Raw genomic sequence first — 21,718 nt, 5'->3', positions numbered from 1 at the left:
GAGCCCTTTCTAAGACCTCCTGCAGTCTCCCCCATGGCTTTGCAAGCTAGAAATCTCATTATGCTTCAGGGAGTTTTATGTGTTTCAACAGCTTTGATGCTGTGGTGACTCTACATGGAAGAACTCCTACCTCAGACAATACAGTTGTGCTGGGCTGGGCTTCTGTCCTGGGTGTCGAAAGATTCCTGCTTGTCAGTCTTTGGGGCTTGCTTGTCCACCTTCTCACAGACACACATCCTCCAGAGCCATTCTCCTAAATGGTACTGACAGACACCTACATAGAAAATGCTCAAAAACCCTCAACTCATAATCCACTCTGACAGCAGGTGGGCTCCTGGCTCCTCTGGGAGGAGGAGCAAAACCATCCAACAGTTTTGCTCTGGATGTTGCACTTCTTATTCAAACACCTTTATTTCCAGAGGAGCTAAAAATGCCTGGCTCATGCAGCCCTTGCACACGATGTCTGGCAAATGCTGCAGATGAGGATTCTCAGTCTAAGGAAAATGCAGCAATTAACACTACATTAATTAACAGAAGAAAAAGCAAGCTATTTTTGGAAGTAGGGCCTGCCCACTCAAAAGCATTCAGAAGAACCATTGTACCCTTCTGCTAACAAAGCCTCGTTAGCCTCCCGGAACAACCAGTCCAGAAATGGGGAAAGATGATTTAAACTGGGGCTACACGCTGTGCAGATCCAGATTTTGAAAATCCATTTTCTGGCCTATGTCCCAAAATTCTGTTGGATTGGAAAAGGAAACCCTGGGATGCCAGTAGAAGCAGAAGCTAAAAAGTAGCAGGGACTGCCCTGCTTTTTATAATTCTGCTGTCATGGGATAGAAGAACCAGAGCTCCAGTATGTGCTTGGCTGAAAGATCTAAGTCTGTTTTTGGAAATCCATACTCGGCTCTTTTTGGACAGATAGTGTCTCTTTGAAGCACTAAAAAAAAGTGCTTACAGAACCTGACTTGTCTAATTTACCAGTGTAAGAAGAGGCAGGGCTCTGCCTGATGTCATTTTTCACATCCAAGTAAGAGGACCATACCAGGGCAGCTTTTTAGCTGTCTGTGGTCAGTGGCATGGTGGCCTTGTAAGGAAGCTTCTTTGAGAAAAGAGATAAATAAAGGTAAACCACAGGGAAATCAATTATAGCAGAGAGAGAATGAAACTATATGCAAAAATATGCCCCCAGAAATCCTAGGTTCTTCAGTTTGGTCAGACCTCCTTATGAAGATGATTAAGGTGGTGTTTGAACGATTTAAAGACCTCTGCATAGGCTCACCAGAGATGCAAGTCAGGAGCAACACCAGTGTAACTCTCATGTAGCAGTAACACAAACCCAGATTGCTGCCATGCATGAGTCCCAGAGTGGCTGCCATCCTCCCAGCCACAGTCTGGGTATTGCTGACTCTGGGAGCAGCTCTGGGTACTTGGAAAAGGAATAAATTAGTGCTCATCATTGAGAACTGTGGAGGAATTTTCCGATGGAAGTGTTTGTTGTCGGAAAATATGGGTTCATTGACAGCTGCACACGTGGCAAGGGTGGACTGACTTCAGTGACACTTTTTTTTTTAGGACAAGAACAGTTTCACGTCCAAGCATGGAATTTTTATTCAAAAACAGAGCCGAAAACAGCAGTTCCAGAGTGCCCATTTATCCAGTGATTGCCATGTAAATTCAGAGGTGGAAAGCATGGGTTTAAGTCCCTGTTGCATATGATTTGGTTTTCATGTCCTTGCATCTATAGCAGGTCCCCTCACTCTGAAGGTCATTGTCTGGGGAGAAGAACATGATCCCTCTTGCTGGGGAGGGCTGTTTCTGTCTTTGTTTTGATTTGTTTGTTTGTTAAGAATACAGCATTATTTCATGCAGTAAGAGAAAAAGAAAAACAAAGTTCTTCAAATCTCAAGTGATGCCAGAACATATTTTCTACCCAGCTACTTGCCATAAATAAAACTGACATTTTATATCTTGGCCATTACAGCTAAATGACTGCCATGATTATTTTTTTCTTCTTAATAAAATAGAAGTCATGTTAACAAACACTCGCTACCAGAAAATTTGGTGTTGTTTCAGATGGTGCAAAATGCAAATAGTGAAAATATCAGTTTAGAAAGACACATGAGAAGCTTTTTTTTTCCCTACCAACCTTAATTTTCATTTGGGTGACTCGTCTGCAATCCAGATGGTATCTATGAGGGGGGAATGGAGACAGACATGATTACTTTTTCTCTTTTTCTTCCAAGAAACACATTGCAAATAAATTTGGAAAGAGGACCACTTTGAGAAGACCTGTTACAGGAGATACCAATATTCATTCTGCAAAGGTGATTAGCATGGTTCTATATCCATACAGTTCTTTAAATTTTTCTAAGTCCTCAACTGGACATTAAGTGACTCACCAGCTCTTAGAATATTTTTTTTTCAGCTGAAACATTTCACTCTGCCCTTTGGCAATGGATTTTTATGCTGCAATTTTATTAAAAAGTTTGCATGAGGAACTTCAAGATTAAGAAAAAAAGGTTAAAAAGTTTATGTCTCCACATATAACTGCCTAGTTTTGCACATCTGGAGAGTACCTGGGGATGGGATCTTTTCCTTTGCTGGCACAGATCTGAGTTTGATCCAAAGCTTCCATTGCATTACACATTTTAACGCATTTCTCTGCATTCTCAGACAGTGATTTTTATGAGTAAATAACATTAACAATGAATAGCTCAAAATGTTAAGCTCTTGAACTCAGAATTGGGTTGGGCAGTGAAGAGTGGAGCTCACTGTCTCAGGATGAAAATAACAGGCTTGTATCTGACAGAACCAAGTTAAATTCCTGCCATGGACTTTTTCAGTCTTTGTGATGCCTCTGGAGCTAAGACTGGGCTTTGCACATATATACAAACGCACTCAATGGTATGCTGCTTTTAGTAAGACCCTTTTATTTCCTCTGAGTCCTGGACTCTGTTCATGCAGTGACTCATGAGCAAATAGCTTTGCAGAACTTATCCTTTGATTTGTAATGCTCCCTGCTGTGCCTCTGCAAAGTCTTTTATTCCTTTGCAAACTTTGCACAGAACACTTTCATAACTATAATGCCCCAAAAGCTGAAATCAATGAGGACTGTATCCATTACACTAAGGGTGCATTTGTCTTGCTATTTTCGACTTTGAAAATTGGAAGCTTTAAAGGATTTATCATTGAAGGCAAGAACACATTCTACCACTTAGGAGCCCAAGTCCTGTTAGCTGTTCAGGTACCAAGGTCAGATTCCTAAACACTGCTTTTAGCAGCAGTCTGAGGTGGCTGAGCCTCTTTTTTAAATCCGAGCTCTCCAGATATGTTTGTGCTGCCTCCAGTAGAAGTCCTGGAGTTCAGAGCAAACCAAATGCCTTGAGATGGTGACACTTGCACTTAAGGTGGGACCCCAAGTCCCAGCCAGCTTTATGACCTCAGAAATTCATTTATCTGAAAAGTCTGAATTCAGATCAGAAGCCAGACCTGACTTGGCTTTTTAGCTCATGCTTCTGGCAAGCAAGTCTGACAAAACCAATTTGTTCTCTGCAGACACAGGCAGGTGAAGGTGTTGGTCTTAGTTAACATCAGGTAGAACACTAGAAGAAGCTGCCCACAGAGGCTGCAGAATCTCCTCTGGAAATGTTCAAAACCCACCTGGACATGATCCTATATCATCTACTGTAGGTGAACCTGCTTTAGCAAGGGGGTTGGAGTAGATAGCCTCCAGAGGTCCCTTCCAACTTCACCCATCCTGTGATTCTGCTTGATTATGTGAAGAGGTAGCCTGAGGTGTTTTCCATGATGTTCCCTCATCTTTTCTCCCCCACTCTCATTTCAGTGGCATTTTCATATCTGACTCCCCCAGCTGCCCTAGACAAAACAGGTAACAGCAAACAGCACTGGCTGCAACATATTTTCTCCCATCCTCCCCAGCAATGTCTGAACAGTTCACAAATGCTGAGATGCAGGCATTGCAATACCTCTGTGGAGAGCAGGCTCATGGTGCCTATTTTTATTGACAAATGGAGAGGTGAATGATGTGACTATTTAGCAGAGGTTGTCACAAAAATTTCCAGCTAAGTGATGATGAACATAAATTGTTTTATATTCTTTTGGAAGCCTCCTTCTCCTTCTTGCCTCAGAGTTGAAGGACTACTAAAATATCAACTGGACAGTGAGAGCTACATGGGAAATTTTGTCTCATTCATCTTTCATTCTCTCTTACAGGACAGTTTATCGTGTTGGGGACTTCAAAGGACTGCACCAGATAAGCAGAGGAGAAACACAGATTAGCTGAGACATCAACAAGCATTGGATGAGGTCAATTAAAAGCCAAATTAAACAAATGGAGCTTTCAACTTCAATCCAGACAGGAAGAAGCAGTCAGTTGCAAGGGTTGGAGATGAAAAGAATTCCAAAGGGCTGATGCAGAACAGGAGCATGGGGGTGGGAAGTGTATGACTAGCCAGGGGCAACATGGCAGTGTGGGGCAAAAGTACCTTCCATCTATTGTCTTCAGACAGGACCAGAGCTCAGACTTATCTGGATCAATGAGACCTGGAGGAGCTGAAACGGGAAAGCCCTGGCCAAGTTAAGAACTGTCTTGGTGGCTACAGAAAGGATGATGAAGCAGAGCCCCATAGTAAGGGTCAGGGTGAGTGAGGGCGAGGACAAGCTGTGCTGCAGCAGGCAGAGCAGTAGACCAGCAGTGAGAAGAGGCAGATTTTGTGCCAAGTGGATTCTGGGTCATGTAACCCGAGCCAAGCTGCTGAGTCACCCTGCAGAGCCTTCCAAAAGTCACTTTGCCCACCTCCTGCTGTCTCAGTCAAACCCATCTGAAAACAGGGGTCAGGACAGTCAGGAACTGTGCTGTGAAAACAAGGTGCTGGCTGAATATGCCAGAGGTGACCATGAAAAGATCCGAGCCCACAGCAAGACCCTCTGAGACAACAAGCAGAGGACCCAAGAAATGCCGGGATAAAAAAAGTGACTTTGTCTCATAGAGGAGTTTTTTCAAGATTTTGCATTATTCTTTGCCCATCCAATTCACTCACTTGGAATACTTTCTGTTCTCCAAGGCTCTATTTAAAGTCTGGACAACTAAAGCAAAAGCCATACTTGTAAGCAGTGGTAGATTAGAGTTTAAGCAGATCATACCCTTCCCCTAGGCTGCCTCAATGATATTTTTTCCTAGCATCCCCTGGGTTTACTCCCCTGACCATTAAAAAAAAATGGTACCTTTATTCAAATAACTGTTCCAAACCACTTTCCAGAGTCATTGTTTTCCATGTTTTAGTCTTTCAGTTCCCAAGTTTGCCTAATACTTGTATCCTTGCCTTCTAAAAGGATATCATCTTAATGATCTCAAAATTACTGTCTTTTGTATTATGCTTCAATGTGGATCATCTGACTCCATCAAGAATCTTCAACCACTGCAGTATAATCTCTAAGACATTATGTTTCCCAATTAACAATGGCAGATTATAGAAGCTAGAGGCCGACTAATCCTCTCTTGACAAGTGAAAAGCTACAGTGTGCAGTGTGTTCCCAGCAATTCTTTATTGCGCTTGGACAGAAGGTCCTGAGTTCGAAAATAGATGTGTGATCACTTACTAAGATCTAGCAAGAAGAGAGGATTTGATGAAGGGGCTATAGAACACAAACATGGCAAGCAGTCATACAGCAGGGAGAGGGTTGTTGCATCGTAAGGAATGACAAGTGAAATACTGAGAACAAGTCCAAAAAGAAACAGTTTTCATGACTTTTTGTGTCCAGGGACATTACTCTGGCCTGGATCAGAATGTGGTCTACATGAACAGCCTTTTCCTTGCAAAGCAATCTAGTTCCCGTATGACACACAGCATTTCTTTTTCTCTCAACTTACTGGCATTGCAAAGACAAGATCTTGGAGGCCCCTCCAACAACTTCCCTTCAGTATCTCAGCTTATCTTCCTTTTCTTCTCAAGAATCCCAGGACAAGCCTGATGTCAAACTCTTCCCTTGAGGCTGATTCCCATCACTCCCAGAGTTGTGTTCAAACACTCATATAGCCTAGTAATTAATACAAACTATCATGAGCTGACATGTACCTCTGTCTGTGTATCAGTATCCTCCGTGCCTCCAGAAGATGGATGGATTTAAATATCATCTTTGAAGACAGCTGAAGAAAGTTAACTAGGGATTGACTAACACAGGAAAGCTATTTTTACCAGTCAACTGGTATCTGGTTACCTTGTTACGGGAAGCTTATGCAATGCTAGTAAATTCTTAACTAAGCAGATAGATTGGACACCAAAATTATTTCACTCTGAGAATGCCTATAGGACTTCAAGAAGAAATACACTTGGCAGAAAGAGATTTACTTGCCTGCTGGTGCTGAAGCTGCAAAAGATTTATTTTTTCCTCCAAGGATTCTTCTGGAGCTATGTGGGCTACCAATAAAAAATGGAAATTCATTATGACATTCCTGATTGCAGGAGGAGCTCAAATAAACTTTCAAATCTCACCATCTTCACCAGTATTTCGTGTGACCTAGTGGCACCAGCATTTGGGGCATGCATTTTTAAAAGACTGGTGTTTCAGCATACACATATGCAAAATAAACTTTTCTGGGAAGCATCGGCATGGCCAAAATTATCTGAGCAGTCCTGAGCTGACCATCCCAGCAAGTGAATAACTTTGCACAGATGGAAAACACCGGGCAAAGCAAGCTGCCATTAATCTTCTGCCTCTCCTCCCTGGAGAAGGAGAACAGAAGAGGAGGCACAATTCTAATTTTGTTTTTACCTTTGCAGCTCCACTAAGATTGTCCCTGGATCCAAGTAAGGGCAGAGTTTGGCCCATTGACTACTGAGCAGGAGTAGGGGCTGATGCAACTGGACCCATGTGCAGAGGCAGCTGGCCAGTAACACAAACTGTCTTGGGAGCCAGGGCACGATGCTGTGAAATGCTTGATCCAGCACAGCAAGATGTTTTCCTTATTTGCAAGCCCTAATATGAGAACAAGGCACACCAAGTATATATAGCTCCAAGGATCTGGATGGAGAACTTCTGTGCCCTCAAAAAATTATAAATAAATAATTTGCTGGACAAAGGGGGACAGCACTGCCCAGCTTGGAAGGAATTGCTTTTTTTGGAAAGATCAAGGGAGGGCAAATGGCACCAAGCCACTTCTAAAAATTGATTAGGAGGGCAAAGCATATGCAGGTTTCCAAGCAATGAGTAAGCACCATGACATCAAGGAAAGGTTTTGTCAGTGGGATGAAGAATTCCCACCAGTGATGTGTCTTGGGGATGCAGAGCCAGACAAATGTAAGAAGCTCCCTGGGGAGAGACTATTGAGACATATCATATGCCCTAGATGATGCAGTTCAGACTTCTCTAGAGAGATAGGGGAGATTATTTCATAGGATCACACATAATGGCAGAACTAAGGTTTATCTATTGCCATGTCCTGGTTCAAACAGTAAGCAGCACCAGGAGAGCCCCAGAAAGGAGTAAAATGCTAGAATTTACCCTCATGGGATGAAACAAACTCAGATCCTAAGTTAGGTCATTGTCTGCTATTTAATAATCAATATTGGCCTACACTAGGTATCAATGAGTCTACATCTCTTTCAAAATCATGACAATTCATTCCAGTTACTGCGAAAAAAACTTGTATTCAACAGAAAATTCAGAGACTTTCTGTTTTCCCTTTAACCTGGCTAAATGTTCTTGTAGCTACATCCCATGGCAGAGTTCTTGAGTTTGCCTTTACGCTGTGTTAAACACACACACACACACACACACACACACACACACACGCATATTTATTCGTATTTACTCTGTCCCTGGTCTGATGGACATGGGACAGAGTAAATACGTAAATCTCATGTTGCTACTTCATGTCACTGAAAGGCGTCTGTCCCCAGACTCTTACGCCCTTTGATCTGTGCAGGCGTGGAGGCAATGTCAGTGCCATACCCTTCCATGGCAGCAGCTTCCCTGCTGGAGCAGACTCACCTCCCAGCTTCTGGCCTCCACCTGCAGGGATCAGTTCTGTTTTCCAAGGAAAGCAGCCCTGCCTGCAGCACCTCGCTAATTGTGCTCCCGTGTGGGCGTGTGGACGTAACTTGAGTCACGCCGCCAGCCAATGCCACCAGGCAGGAGGCACAGGGCTCTTGCACGATTATCTTATCTGCTGCAGCTGATGGGTGCTGTTCTTACAAGCGAAGTACCTAATCCTCTTTTCTCTCTCCTAAGCACTGGGCCTCCAGGTAGCCTCAGGCAAGCTCAATCCCTGTATTAATTATTGGTTGCATTTTCTTAGAGCAGTTCTTATTTTCTTTTCTTTTTTTTTTTTTAACAGATTCAGTCACTCCTAAGTGAAATTCCATCCGTCACCCTTCCCTCATAACGGGTTCACATCTGTTTCTGTAGTCTTTCAGTATCATAACAAGCTCTGATTTTGCAACAGTAGGCAGATTTGAGGGTCTGAGGGCATTTTTGGGAGGGGGGGCTTGGCAGATTAAACTGAACAAACTGAATAAACCTTCATAATCACATCAGGCTAAAAGTCAAACTCATAGAGAGCAAAGCTCAGCCTCTCACCCCCAGTCTTGGCACCTCACCTGCATTTACAAGTGCATGCTGGGGCTTTAGATAGCCAAATGAACAAGCAAGAAATGTCAGGTGTGCATCTGGCCCAGAAAACACCTTCCCAATTCCCCTTTGCTGTCCTACTCCCAGAAGCTTCAAAAATGAGAGATGTTAAGTGCTAGTAGAGGGTTCACAAACCTGTTAAAGGAGTTACCACACAACCTTCCACAGTAGCAGAGCACAGGTGCAAGTGGGAAAGCCACAGGCATGTGCATTTCTTATTTTCCAAATGCAAATTATATCTTTGCAATAACCCCATGCCCAAACCTATAGCAGCTCCACCAAATGAATGTCTTTTGATGTGCTTTTCTCTGTGCCTGCACCATCAGCATACAGGAATCCTCAGCTTTACACCTCCTCCTGTGTGCTTTTTATCACTTTCCAACCAACCTCAGAGAGGACACACCACTGTGCTCACTATAGTAGGGCCATTTGTTCCAGATTTTGAATGGATTCTTGCCCAGTTTTCCCTCACCTGCAGATCAGGCAACAAAGGGCCACCTTGGCTGTTGCCAGCTGGAGCTGGATTTCCAAGGGAAACCTTCACCAGAAGACTTTGAGCAAATCACCTTCTTTCCTCTGCTTCAAAGGTAAAGTTGGAAATCTCTGAGGCTTTTAAAAACACCTTCAATTTGGAGAGGCATCCCCACTTCTCATCTACTTCATGCCTGACACTGAGCAGAGCAGAGGAAGTCCTGCTGAGAAGGGGCAGGCCTTATTTCCTCCTATAATTTACCCCTGAAAAAAACTTCACTGAATTTGTACTGCCTCCTGCTTCTACTGTTGAAATGGCCCCAACTTTATCTCCCTCCACTGGCTACCCTCACTCTGAGTCATGGCTCTGCACATTCTGGTTGCTCACACATCTGCAGGGAGGCAAAGGTTAAGTATGACACGAATCTTTCTATCGTCCATCTCCAGAGAACTCCTTAGTGCTATAGTGGGGAGGGACAAGGAGTGGAAATGTCAAATGTTTACAGCTTTTTACAGCACAAAATCCAGAATATGTTCTTAGTCATCCCCCAAGACAGGTTGTTAAGGAGCACAACCATAACTGATGTCAGAAAATCTGCTTGAGACAGGACTTCAAGAAAGTCCCAGACACAGATAAGAGCAACACAGGTCTGCACTTCCTTAAACAAAACAGAACTCAAGTAATCTCCCTTACCAGAGCTTCATGTCCTTGAGTTTGCCAATTCCATGGCTCAAAACCTCTTCTGTTCTAGTTAACACTTCTCAGTTCCACTAGGATTGTGCTGGTTCTTGAGATGTCAGACCTCAGTATGAGCCCATGTGCGCCAGTGCTTCAGGTTTAGAGAGCAGTGCTGACACATGTTCTCAGAATATCCTGGCATTGTGCTGAATAAAAGCTAATGAAAAAAATCATCCTCCTCCTCCTCATTTTTTTGCTGCAGAGATGTTGGGTCCCATGCTGTCTATTCTTAATCTGTAGCACCATCTTTTGAGGGCATGCTGTACTCCCAAGCAAATGCACTGAGCTATCCCCAGAGGATCCCCATGGGCCCTTGCTGGCCACAGTCAAAGCTGGCTGAAAAAAAGTTGTGACAGAAGCTGTTTTCCATTGGAAAGGGACATTTCAAGGCAAAATGTTTCTTGGGAACATGTGACGCTGAGTAAATTTGTGACTGAAAAATGTCAGGCTGCTACAGCAGCAAGAAAATCTTACTTTGTTCCAAGTTTTTCAATTTGTTCACTCACAGCTTGTTTTTGTCCAGCTTACATTTATATTTGGGCATAAGGTACCATGGGTATTGATACTTTCTATTCCATATTTATGTTATTACATTTAATATTTGAGAATAATGTTTTAACATTGATAAAATATGCCATTTTTGGTGTTTTCAAATGGAATTTTTAACTGGGGGGGAATAGAGAAATGTTGTCCTTCCTCATCCATTCTCCATCCCCGTTGTTAATGGCATCATCATCCATACAAAAACAGCTTCACTGTCTGGACCTGTTGCAGTTAATGGCAATTTTTGACACCTAAGCTCTGACGGAAGGGAATGAATGTCTGTGTGCAGTGTGTGTGTCCCTTCACTTCATCCTGGATTTCAATCAAGGCTGAGGGAAGACACAGCAATATGTGCAATGATGTGTTAGTAACCTGTGGTGATGACAGAGCTGTGCACTCAGTGACTGTTCCATCCATGCAGTGCTCTGGGGTGAAATATTTGCACCTGACACATAATGGGGAAACTAAGCACGGGGAGGGGACACGATCCTTCTATAGCTACTCTTCAATATTTTCACTTTTTCCCTTCAGAACTTGATGAAAGGCCATGGAATAAAAGAGGTCTGTTCCAGGGGAGTAATTTCTCATTCCCATTTAGCTAGGTACTGGCTCAGCAATGCTGCTGTGAGCCACCTGCAAATTGCTACTCAGGCATGTGGAATGGGAGGTCACCTGCTGAGCTGCAGGAGATGGGCAAGGCCACTGGAGCCAGAGCCTGGTGAAAGCTCATGGATGCCATGGTGAGGATAATAATGGCAGCATCTTCCAAGGGCTAGCCATGTCTAGGGAGAAATATAAGCAAGGAAAAAAGTTTCCACTTTCCCTTTATTTTTATTTCAACCCCTTTTATCTGTCGTGTTTTATAGCTTTACATTGGAAGACAGCCCATTTCCTGGTACGTACAGCAGCTTGACTGAGCATAGCTTGGCAACGGTGCCTGTTGCTTTAGGGAAGAACAGAGCATATTCTCATTGTGCATGTTTTCCCTTGGAAACATTTCATCCTGTCTATATAATTCTATATATGGCTCCCAGCCATGCCACTACAAGCTGCAAAAACACCAGCTCTTATACATTAACAATGTCAGGCCTATTTAATGGCTGGATCAAGGGCCATCAAGAAATTACCTGAGATTCTGTAGATTGTCTTCCTTGGGCAGATTTGGGAGGTTTTTTTGCCCAACACAGAGAAGAGAGCTATTTTGCTTTTTTGGAGGAAATCCTCAAAATTCTCATTTCTTCCTTTTTGCATGCCTTCTTTGATGTTATTCACAACAGTAAGAAAATTAATTTTGGTGTCTCAACTAAATTTCAGTATTGGCAATTGTTGTGGTTCTCCCTGTTCTATAGAGTTTATTTCATCCATCTCAAACAGATCATGTGGAATGCCTGGGTCCCACTCCCACAATGGATCTACATGCTTCTCAGGCTGAACAGGGTATGCCTACACTGAAGGACCAAATTCAGTCCCATTCTTCTGCTAACAAGCTAAATAGAAATAAAAAGGGAGGAACATCCCTCAGGAAGAGGGATGAGATTCTTTGGAGTCTTATCTCAGTAAAATGCAAAAAGAATATTATATGTTCAGGCCTTGTTTCATGTCTGCCCTAAATTCATGTCTGTTTTGCTGTTAATAACCATGTCAATGTCAAAACAGGAAACAGAAAGTTTGCAAACTTTCTTAGTGTTGAAGTCAGAGCAGCTCTCTCATCCATGTAAGCATTGTTCAGAACAGCTGCACTATTCTAAGTACTATTTCTCTAGTACTATTTTGGCCCACACCATCTGAAGTCATTTACAGAGCTGAGACCTTTTATTTTTGTTCTTTACTGCACCACACTGCATGCCCTGAGCTCCCAGAATTAGTAATGGGAACCCCAGACTGCTCCAGAGGTGATCTCTGCAGGAGCTGTCAGCGTAACAATGACTGTGTTAGGAGGAATTTTGCTCCCAAAATGAGCAGGTTCAGCTCCACATCTGCCCTTCACATTACAACCCTTCCTTGACTCATGCCATCCTCAGGCATAACCTCAAGTGTCTGAGACCTCCTCCCTCTGGCCTCTTTTCTGCTGAGTGCTCCATTTCTGAGGTTAGTCTTATTTTTTGATGTTTCTCAGTTCCTTGACTGATCTGTCTCCTCAAACAGCTTGTGCAGCAAAAGCAAGAGGAGGGGACCCCTCAAACATTTCCTTGATGTGTTCACTGCTGTCTCTCTGGCAGCTCTATGGATGCCATGCTGTCCTTTAGCATGTCTCATTTGGCTGAAGAACACCCTGGCAAGAAGGGACAATTAAAAATAACAATAGCAGCAATGGTAGCAATAGATGGGGCTAGCAACCTTTCTCTGGATGAATATGAGATGTGCTGCTCTTCTCAGCTGTTTGGGAGGTCATTACTCAGTTACACATCCAGTGATGTTTGTACGTGCCAGATTCCTCTGGTTCTCCTCATGGTTTTTCTTTAGAGTGACAGCAGTGCGCTCAAATGCTCACCAGAGGCTCTGCAGACTCTGAGTTGGGGCAGCCAAAAAATGTAACATTCCAAGTTTGAACCTTGTTCATTTCACAGAGCTGTATGCATCTGTGCTGCACGATTTCATGTCATTCAGCTTCATGCTGTCTGCAGCCACCAGGAGTCTCTACTTGAAATCTTCTTTACTCCTGGGCATCACTGGTTGTTATCTCAGGGGTGACTCATTATCTACCTAGATTGGTTACCAGAGGGTGTGAAATCTTTCTGTAGTGGAGTCATGGACTACAAAGCCAAGAAGGAGCATTTTGATGAACCTCAAATAACCTCTGAGCTGTTCATGTATTGAGCTGCAAGTGTTAGCTGGTGACTGTGAGGGTTTTGCATACAGAAATGGATACTTGCATTTGCAGTGCAAGTTTGCACTTGTCTGCCTTCCCTCACTAACACTTTCCATGTTTTCATAATAAGATGGATTCTAACCATCCTTCTGTGGCACAACAATTATGGAGTAGAGTTCCTTTTCCCAAATGGCCACCAATGACAGTGGACAATAAACATTAAAACTGTCATGTACTTTGAATGGCTCTGATTCTCAACAAGGACAGGTTAAGCTGGTGTTTGCATGGTACAAACCAGTGCAAGACAGGGCTACTTTTACTAGGGCCCCTAGATGTGACATCTACATGCCACCAGCAGGAAAGTCGCCTTTTTATAAACTGCCTTGACAGCACAAAGTCAATTCCAAAGTTGTAAGTCCAGATTTCCAGTAAAGAAGACACATCTAAATTCATCCAGGGACATCTGAGACAGGAAGTCATGTGAGAGTCCAGCCTCAAGGGCAAGGTGTTTTTCCTCTGTCCAAGATGAGCCACCTGAACACCTGAGGTCACCACATCAAGCCAACTTCCCTGAATAGCAAAGTCTCTCAATGGCTTGCTTCTCCCTGTCAAACCCAGCCCTTTGAGAGAATAAATGCCTGTTAGAAGACTGCAGGTGCCCTGAACTAAAAGTGTAGTCAATTCCCACACATCTGGATGCCATACTGTGTGGCTGAAAATGCTTCTTTTGACCATGATTCATCCCTCTTCATTTTTTCACTCTGTAAGCTTCTGTGAGTGACTCAAATCTGACACCCATGAAAAGCCTTTATTTCTTTATAATTCTGGTCAGACCACTAATTAATTGCTGTGTTTGTTCTTTAATACCTGGCCAATTAGCATAAGTAAATAACATGGGTAGAACAAGATGGCATGCAGGGCTAATAAAACTGCTGCAGTGGTTTTAATTGCCAGCTTTAAACCCTGTGAAGTCTTCAGTGCAAAAGGAGAAGAAAATAGGCTGAGTGGCAAAATTATAAACTTCCTCCATAGGCTCCACTTCCAGCTTGTGGACTACTTGTAAAAGGTCTACAAATAATAATATATTTTTTAAAACCCTATATTTTCAGCCATCATGAAATCAGGAGGGCTGATGAGTCAACAAAAGTTGAAGACCAGCCTCTAAGCAAGACCTACAGCTGGGTCCAGATCCTCAGTACTGGGATCAGTGTATTTCCAGGCAGATTCCTATGTCTGCTGTTCATTTATTTTACTGGCTCACTATATAAAATTACAGGGTGGAAAGACCAGGAATGTCTAGGGAAACCTTAGATGTCACTGTAACAGCCCTGCTACGTTTCTGAAGCTGTGTATATGCATTAACACAATATTGCTTTCAAACAGAACCATATCCTGCCTCCTAGCTTGGCTTCTCACCCCAAACACTGGTTCAGTAAGGCAGGTACATGATTTTTGAAATAGAATCTCATATGCCCAAACTGCTTGGCCAGAGGTCTCTATGTAGAAGTGCCCCCAGTGATGGGAAAGGGTAGTAAAAGCCCAGAAGCTACCTGGAGACATTAGAAAAAAGTGTGGGGCTTTCAATGTGTCTATTGAGAGACAGGAAAATGGAGAGGTACAGGTATGGGTTAAACAAAAGCCTGACCAAACATAAGGATGATGTTTCTTACAGCAAGAGCTAGGAAGCCACATAGCTCTCCTGAGGAAGCACCATCACTGACTCATTTCAAACTAGTCTGAACAAATTAAAAGAGAAAAGAGAAGCAGGCAAGCCTGGCAACAAGATTTGAGCTACAACATTGCTTGATCCAAAAAACTGTTGGCCTTTCTCATTTTGAGTTTTCTTTGATTCTGCAGAAGCTTTTAATAATTTTATGGATTTTTGCATAAAACAGCTACAGTGTCACATAAGGTCTCTATTAGCAGCTCCCCCTCTGAAGACGTGTCAGCAATTCTGGTAGGACTGCACTCAAAGGAGTTGGGGCTGCAGGCATTTCATACACCATGGATATCCTCCATCACCACTCCTGGTGGAAGATGGGTTCAAAGATAAGCTTAGTGGATTTGCTCTTCTTTTAATGTGAGTTGCTTTTCTCTATCAAAAAGCAGGTATTGGTATTATGGACTGATTCTTTCATAGTTCTCCTCAGCTCAGGCTTTGCAGCTGCTACAATTCCCAGTTTAGTTGTTGGGATACAGTTCTCTTGGCCATAATTTTAAAGGCCTCAAGAGTCTCAAAACCTTTAATGGCTGTGCAGCTTACTTTGTGAGCTAAATCCACCATTTAGCATGGAGATTCCCAGGTGTGAATCTGTGGTACTTTCCCTACGCTGGGGATTTCTGGAATTTGCAGGGTGCATTGGGGATGGTCTTGTGCTCTTCCCTCAGCGTGTTCTAGCTAGTTAGTTAGCTACCTGCCTACATGGGTACTTGCCTGAATATGCATGGAGACCTGGCAACTACAGGAGCTGGCTAGCCAAGAAATGCACAGCAGGATTTAGGTGTTTGCAGGGAGAATCTTACAGGCACACATATAAGCTTATGTGTATAGACCTCATGTGAAAGTTTAACACCAGCTTTGACCCCACAGTTACAGCACACAAGAAAGGCTGTTGGAAGCAGCGGGGCAGTTACAAGGAACATTTGGTATGAATTTTCCCTTGTTTTGCAGTTAATGAATCATTCCTGAGCTTGCCCTTCTACTATTCTCATTTCAGTTTAGACTGTTGGGAAAAAAGCTCTTTAGGAGACAGAGCAGTCTCTTTTTATGTATTTAATTGGTTGGACAGAAACAGAGATGGACTGTGTATTAACTGACTACATTCTTATCCTGTACAAGTTTAAGCTTGCTCTCCTTGCAGTTTATCACTAAATTCATAGGCTACTGTGAAGCTATGATATTACAGGGGTCCCAGAAATTTTTTTCCTTTGCTGTGACTCAACCATGGCACCTTTGAATGCACCCTGCAAGGAGTTGCAAATAGGTGCAGTGCACAAGGGCCTTCTGTTTACCCTTTCCTGGAAATTGTCTTCTTCAGCTCTGACCCTCAAGTGCAATGAACCTGATTCAAACAAATTGTCATGGTAAAATTTCTATCTTCTTACTGTCAGTTGAAAAAAAAAAAAAACCCCAACAAAACAAAACCAACAAGAACAAACACATACACACACACACAAAAAAAAACCAAAAAAAAAAAAAAACCAAAAAAAACCAAAAAAACAACCATTCAAACATAAGACCCAACATCATTCCACGGCTAAGGCATCTGAAAATAAATCAGGCAATTTAGGCACTTTGGTAGTGGGGTAAGGTACTGGAGGTTTTCCAAGATGTCTGCTGCCATCTCCCTCTCGGTTTATTGTGATGGGGATCCAGATAAGGAAAAGAGCTCTGTGTCCCTTTTAGTAACTTCTGTGTTCTGTAGGGTTAACTCATTTTGGGTTTAAACAACCCAAATGCAGAACATCAACAGAACAGGTAAAAGTGCCTTTCTGTTAACTGCATTTTTTTCTAAAGGAAAAATAGACTTACTGGTTTTTTGTCTAAAAACATCATCAGAACTTAGCTGATGTATATAACTGTGTTTGAAAGCCAATTGAGGGCACAATCCCACAAACCAGGAATGGGTTAACTTTAGGGAACTATTGAGCTAGGCATGACCATTTATGCTGGCCTTCTTCTAGGAAATTCCCTGCAAGAGAAAATTAGAGGCAGAGGACAGCATGTAGCCATAATCAAACCTTATTTATTTTGGCACTTTCTCTATCTATCCCATCTCTACCAATCTGACTTGCTCTGCTGTTTTCCTTGGCTGGACCACTATAATAGTTATTCCTTAGATATATGTAATATTTCAACATATACAGCTAGTGCATTTGCTGCTTTGTCCGTACTTTGTGCATCTAACTTCAGGGAGTGTTTTTGAATGTGATGAATTTCCAGGTTTGGCTGAAATTCTGCCCCAGGCCTGGGTGGATACCCAGAGAAGTTGTTCTTCTAGATTTCGCATGAGAGAGAAGGGCAGTGTCTTTTCTTCCACGTCTTAGACGTTATCAACGCACACATCATCATCCCTGTAAGACCGAATTGTCTCCAGCTGAGGTAGCAAAGAACCTCTTTAATGCATGAAAAAAATGACCCCTAGGCAGAAATCTCACCAAACCAGCTGAGAATAGAATCCAGGGCATGACGGTGTTTTCCTCCCATTAATGAACGAACTTCATATTTGAATATCTTTATTTTTTTTCCAGAAGTGATTGCCAAACCCCATAAATAAACATAGCATTCTGCACACTAAGGAACTGGATTGACGTTCAATGATATTTCATACCATGTACACTTTAATTAAGACATGATGACCTGGATTCATGGGTTGACACGAGGGAGAATTAACTCTCCATTCTAACAGTTCTGCTGCCAAGGACAAATTCTCTGTTACATCGGTGTGACTCAGTTCAAACAACAAACAGTCTTGCAACTTAAAATCCCTGCAGGCCCTGGTCAAGTTTCCCCAGTTCTTGGATAACTTCCTTTCTTCTCCTTGATGTTTTTCCTTAAAGTGAGATATTCTGTTGCTTTGTCCTGATTTTCCAAGTAACGGGTGGGTCCTTATACTCCTGACAATAAAGTTGCCTTCCAAATATTTATCACATCAAATGATGTATTTTCCATGTTATTAATCCTGGAGAATCTCCATCTTTCCATTTGGTGAATTATGTGGTCTAATATGGACAGATATTTCCAGATTTAATGTCAGATTTAATCTCAGATTTCTGAGATTTCACATTTGTGACATGTATTGAAAAGTGTATAAAGAAAAGAAAGAGGGCTAAATCCTGCTTTGTTCACTTTGTTGCTAACATTCATATGGTTCTGCTCAGATCAGTGGGTGTAACTCAGAGCAGAACGGGACATACTTGAATGAAACTGAGTGGTTTAAACTGGAGATGGATAAACTTCCAGAGGAGCCATGCATATAGTCTCCTGAGAGATAGAAATTAAGTTCTTTTGGATTCTGTCTTGGTTGATGGACTATCCATTGAGTTCCATCATACAGACTCACTTAGGTTCATATTATCATTGTGCTTCAGATGTCTTCAGCATATTATAGCATTTACTGAGTTAAACTAAAAATAAACTTAGAGCTGATCAAGCAACTCCATGCTATGGAGGCCTGAGCTTGCCTCCATGAATGTTCCATTTTATCCTGGAATTTGCCCATGCCTTCATCTGAGAGGACCAGTAAAAAGACTCTGCAGTCCTGTGCTGAAAATAACATAAAGTAGGGTGAAGTTCAGGGAAAGCAGGGATGAACTTTCATAGTCGTCCCAGGTCCTGGTACTGCAATAATCCAGGAAACCAGAATCTTTTCCCCAGATCTTCAGGCTTTATCATAAAAATCTTTGGTTTAAAAAGCATAAATGAATGGAGAGAAGACAAAAACTAAACCAGAAAGACAACAGGGTCATTGCAATGTGTCCTGTTCCCAGTATTAGGCAGAAGATCCCAAGGAAACATAAGCCATTTGGTCACTTGGCTAGCAACACGTCTGCCTACTTTGGTGAGAGCAAACATGAGCTGGTTTGCTGCAGAAGTTACTGGGGACAATCTGCTGTCTGTAATGGGAGCCTGGCTTCGCTGACCTGGAGAGCTCAAAGGTTTTAATGCTCTTGGAATCCACTACTAATAGTATAAGGATTGCACCCACACTTTGCAGCTGGTTCCATGTTTGATAAGAACTGTGAGTAGATTGGATAATTCTGTGTGCAAAAAACTTTGAAACCAGGCCCGTTCATAACCTCTGGAATGGCTGAGAGGTGGGCCTGCCCTCTCTGCTGGGATGTGTGAGGGAAGAACTTCTCCACAGCATTACAACAGGTGAATTCCTTGCTCCCAGCCTCTTCTCATCTGCGCAGATCAGAAGCTTTGTAGATACTTTTATTTTGTCCTTATGTTTTAAAGATGTAAACTTTGCAGGGCCTCTTTTTTCTTGGAAGGTTTCTTTAAAAAGGCGAATTCCTGAAGCTCCTGTAACCCTTACCTTATCTCTCCAGGCACAGAGAGCTCTTGTACACATGCAGCTTTGTCTCTGCCAGAGAATTTTTTTCCATGGTTCCGAATACCACAGGAGCTGGCTGCTTCTGAAGGCAAAGGTTGGCTTGAAGTCCTTCCCAAAGGATAAAGTTTGTGCACAATATGATAGCTCCTGCAAGGAGCACCAGTAGCCCTGCACAGCCAGTCTTCTGCTTCACCCAGGTCCGAGGGGGTCACGACAGCTGATACCAGGGAGTCTGCGGAGCTCCGGAAGCTGTGGAGGGAATAAATTCTGTGGAATGCACTTGTCTCTCTTCTCCATCAATAGCTTCAGACCACACACCGGTCTTCCATGCAGGACAGCTGTAAACACTGCCTACGATAGAGTTCTGGCAAAGGCCAGTTGTCCTCCAGTGAATCCAGATGGGTCTCAGAGGAGAACAGCTGTGTGTGAACAGGAAGGGAGAGCTTCCTCCTGCCTCTTCCAAAACCTACCACTCAACCGCTAAATAAATCAACATCAGCAGTGACTCTTCACAAGGGAGAGTGAGCCAAGCCCAGGCTGGGAGTTTACCTCAGTACATAGCAAAGGGAGAGGAGCTGTCTGCAGCAAACCAAGGCTTCCCCAATGCAAATCTTTAGGGCGTCACCAACCCGTTTCTGCTGTGTTTTCATAAAGCTTCTTTCCTAATGCTGTTTGTGCTGCCTGAAGCAAAGACACGGCGCATATCACCATATGGAAACAAGGCACTCAGAGGGTAGAACAGGTGAAACAAAAATTACTTTAAGCTATACAACAGTAAAAATATAAAGAAGAGGCTTGGAATGTTTTGGTTTGGGTAACGCAGGAGGTCTGACCTCTCCTGTCACTGTCAGGAGTGGTGGAAGAAAAATCTCTCCTGCCTTTGCACAGAACATGAGGCAAGTATTTAGTGTATACATTGCAGGTATTTGTTGGTTTTTGTTTGTTTGTTTGGGGTTTTTTGTTGTTTTTTTGGGAGATGTTAAACAAACAAGCAAGAAGCTATGCTTTTGGATCTACAATTCTCCAAAAAGAAATTTACAATTTGTCATCAGCTGAAGGGACAAAAACACCCCATTTTCTCTGGTATCTTCACAGACCACTATACTGATCTTTCATCATTTTAAAACAGAACTTGAGATCTTTTTTTACATTAAGGTCTTGTGATCAGGCCCTCAAGCCTCATATTTAAGAATCTCCATCTCCTTTTTTCAGTGTATAATTATAGGTGCTTAGTTCTCACCATCATCATGACAAATATAGTTAAATTCCATTAGATTAAGTGGAATTTGATGGATTTACTTTGTGTTGCATATGGCATGACATAGTTAGAATGACAGAGTTGTTTGGATTGGAAGGGACATGGCACAGCTTCTGCTCCAGCTCCTATAGATTGGGGCACTCATACAATGTACCTAGGCAGAATTGTGCACTGCAAAAGCAAAGATTAAACTAAACCAAAGAATAAATCATATTCACTAAGCTGCTTGGAGGCATCCATAGGAAAGCTGAATGGTACAGCCTGGCCTGCTTAACACTGTATGCAATGGTCACTCTTGTTTGTCTGAAAAAGAGATCAGAACACATTTTTTCCAATAAGATATTTTCCTACTGAAAAGCTTCATTTAAAAGAAATGCATTTTCCTAGAAATATGTTGGTTTGGACAGATGCTTGTTTAGAAAGAAGAGTGTGAAACGTGAAACTTTAAAGCCAAGTATTCTCAGAGTAAGTAATTTCAACATATTTGGGCTGGGGGGAATTACATCTTGAAACAACATTTTACCCCTCTCTGTCTAGGCTGATTATTAGATATGACGAAGAACTGAAAAGAAAATAAACAAAAAATAACTCAAAGAAATTTCTTACTTCCTGAAAGAGAACTAGTTTGTTTTGTCCAGAAGAAAGAATTTGTATAGAAGCTTTCAAATGGGTTGTTGTTTGTCCCCCTCATAATGCATCTTAGTGTGAGTTCACAAGGTTTAATCCTTGCTTGGAACTTGAGATGCAGAAGCTCAAGAGCCAAGGTTCCCTAGCCTGTGTACCTCTCATTCTTCATTCAAGTAGTGCGACTGCAATTTCCAGACACAAGAGGGGTTCTGATGATGCTTTTTAATCCTCCCTAAATGCTATAATGTGCCAAGGTGATCCACAGCAAAATGCTACACTGGTATCACACCTGGTTTTGGTTTTCCAGTCAGAAAGTCAGGTTCTCTCTCATTGCTGGGTGAACTTGGACAAGATCAAAGCATGGCTGGAGCACAGGCTCTGGTTTCTAAGGAGTCCATGCCATGCAGCTCTCTGGTACCCTTAGTCTAGCAGCTGAATTTCACACCTGCAGAACATATTCAGGATTTCAGCAACATACAATCTTAAAATATTTCTAGGATGTTTTTGATTTTAAAACTTCACCAAACATCACCGTCTCTGTCTCCCTCTAGGACAACTCAGCA

At 42.5% G+C, this 21,718-nt stretch overlaps 1 long non-coding RNA gene across 1 annotated transcript in view; it reads right to left on the bottom strand.

The window, feature by feature from the left end:
- The window catches only part of LOC135309456 (uncharacterized), an 82,445-nt gene extending 72,452 nt beyond the window's left edge, over positions 1-9,993 (bottom strand). Inside the window, exon 1 of the long non-coding RNA XR_010369719.1 lies at positions 9,815-9,993. This is a non-coding gene — a long non-coding RNA (uncharacterized LOC135309456). The remainder of the gene's footprint in view (positions 1-9,814) is intronic.
- Between the last annotated feature and the right edge of the window lie 11,725 nt (positions 9,994-21,718).

Source organism: Passer domesticus, chromosome 10 (genome assembly GCF_036417665.1).
Source record: "Passer domesticus isolate bPasDom1 chromosome 10, bPasDom1.hap1, whole genome shotgun sequence".
Lineage (NCBI taxonomy): Eukaryota > Metazoa > Chordata > Aves > Passeriformes > Passeridae > Passer > Passer domesticus.
This window is presented reverse-complemented; position numbering and strand designations above follow the sequence as displayed.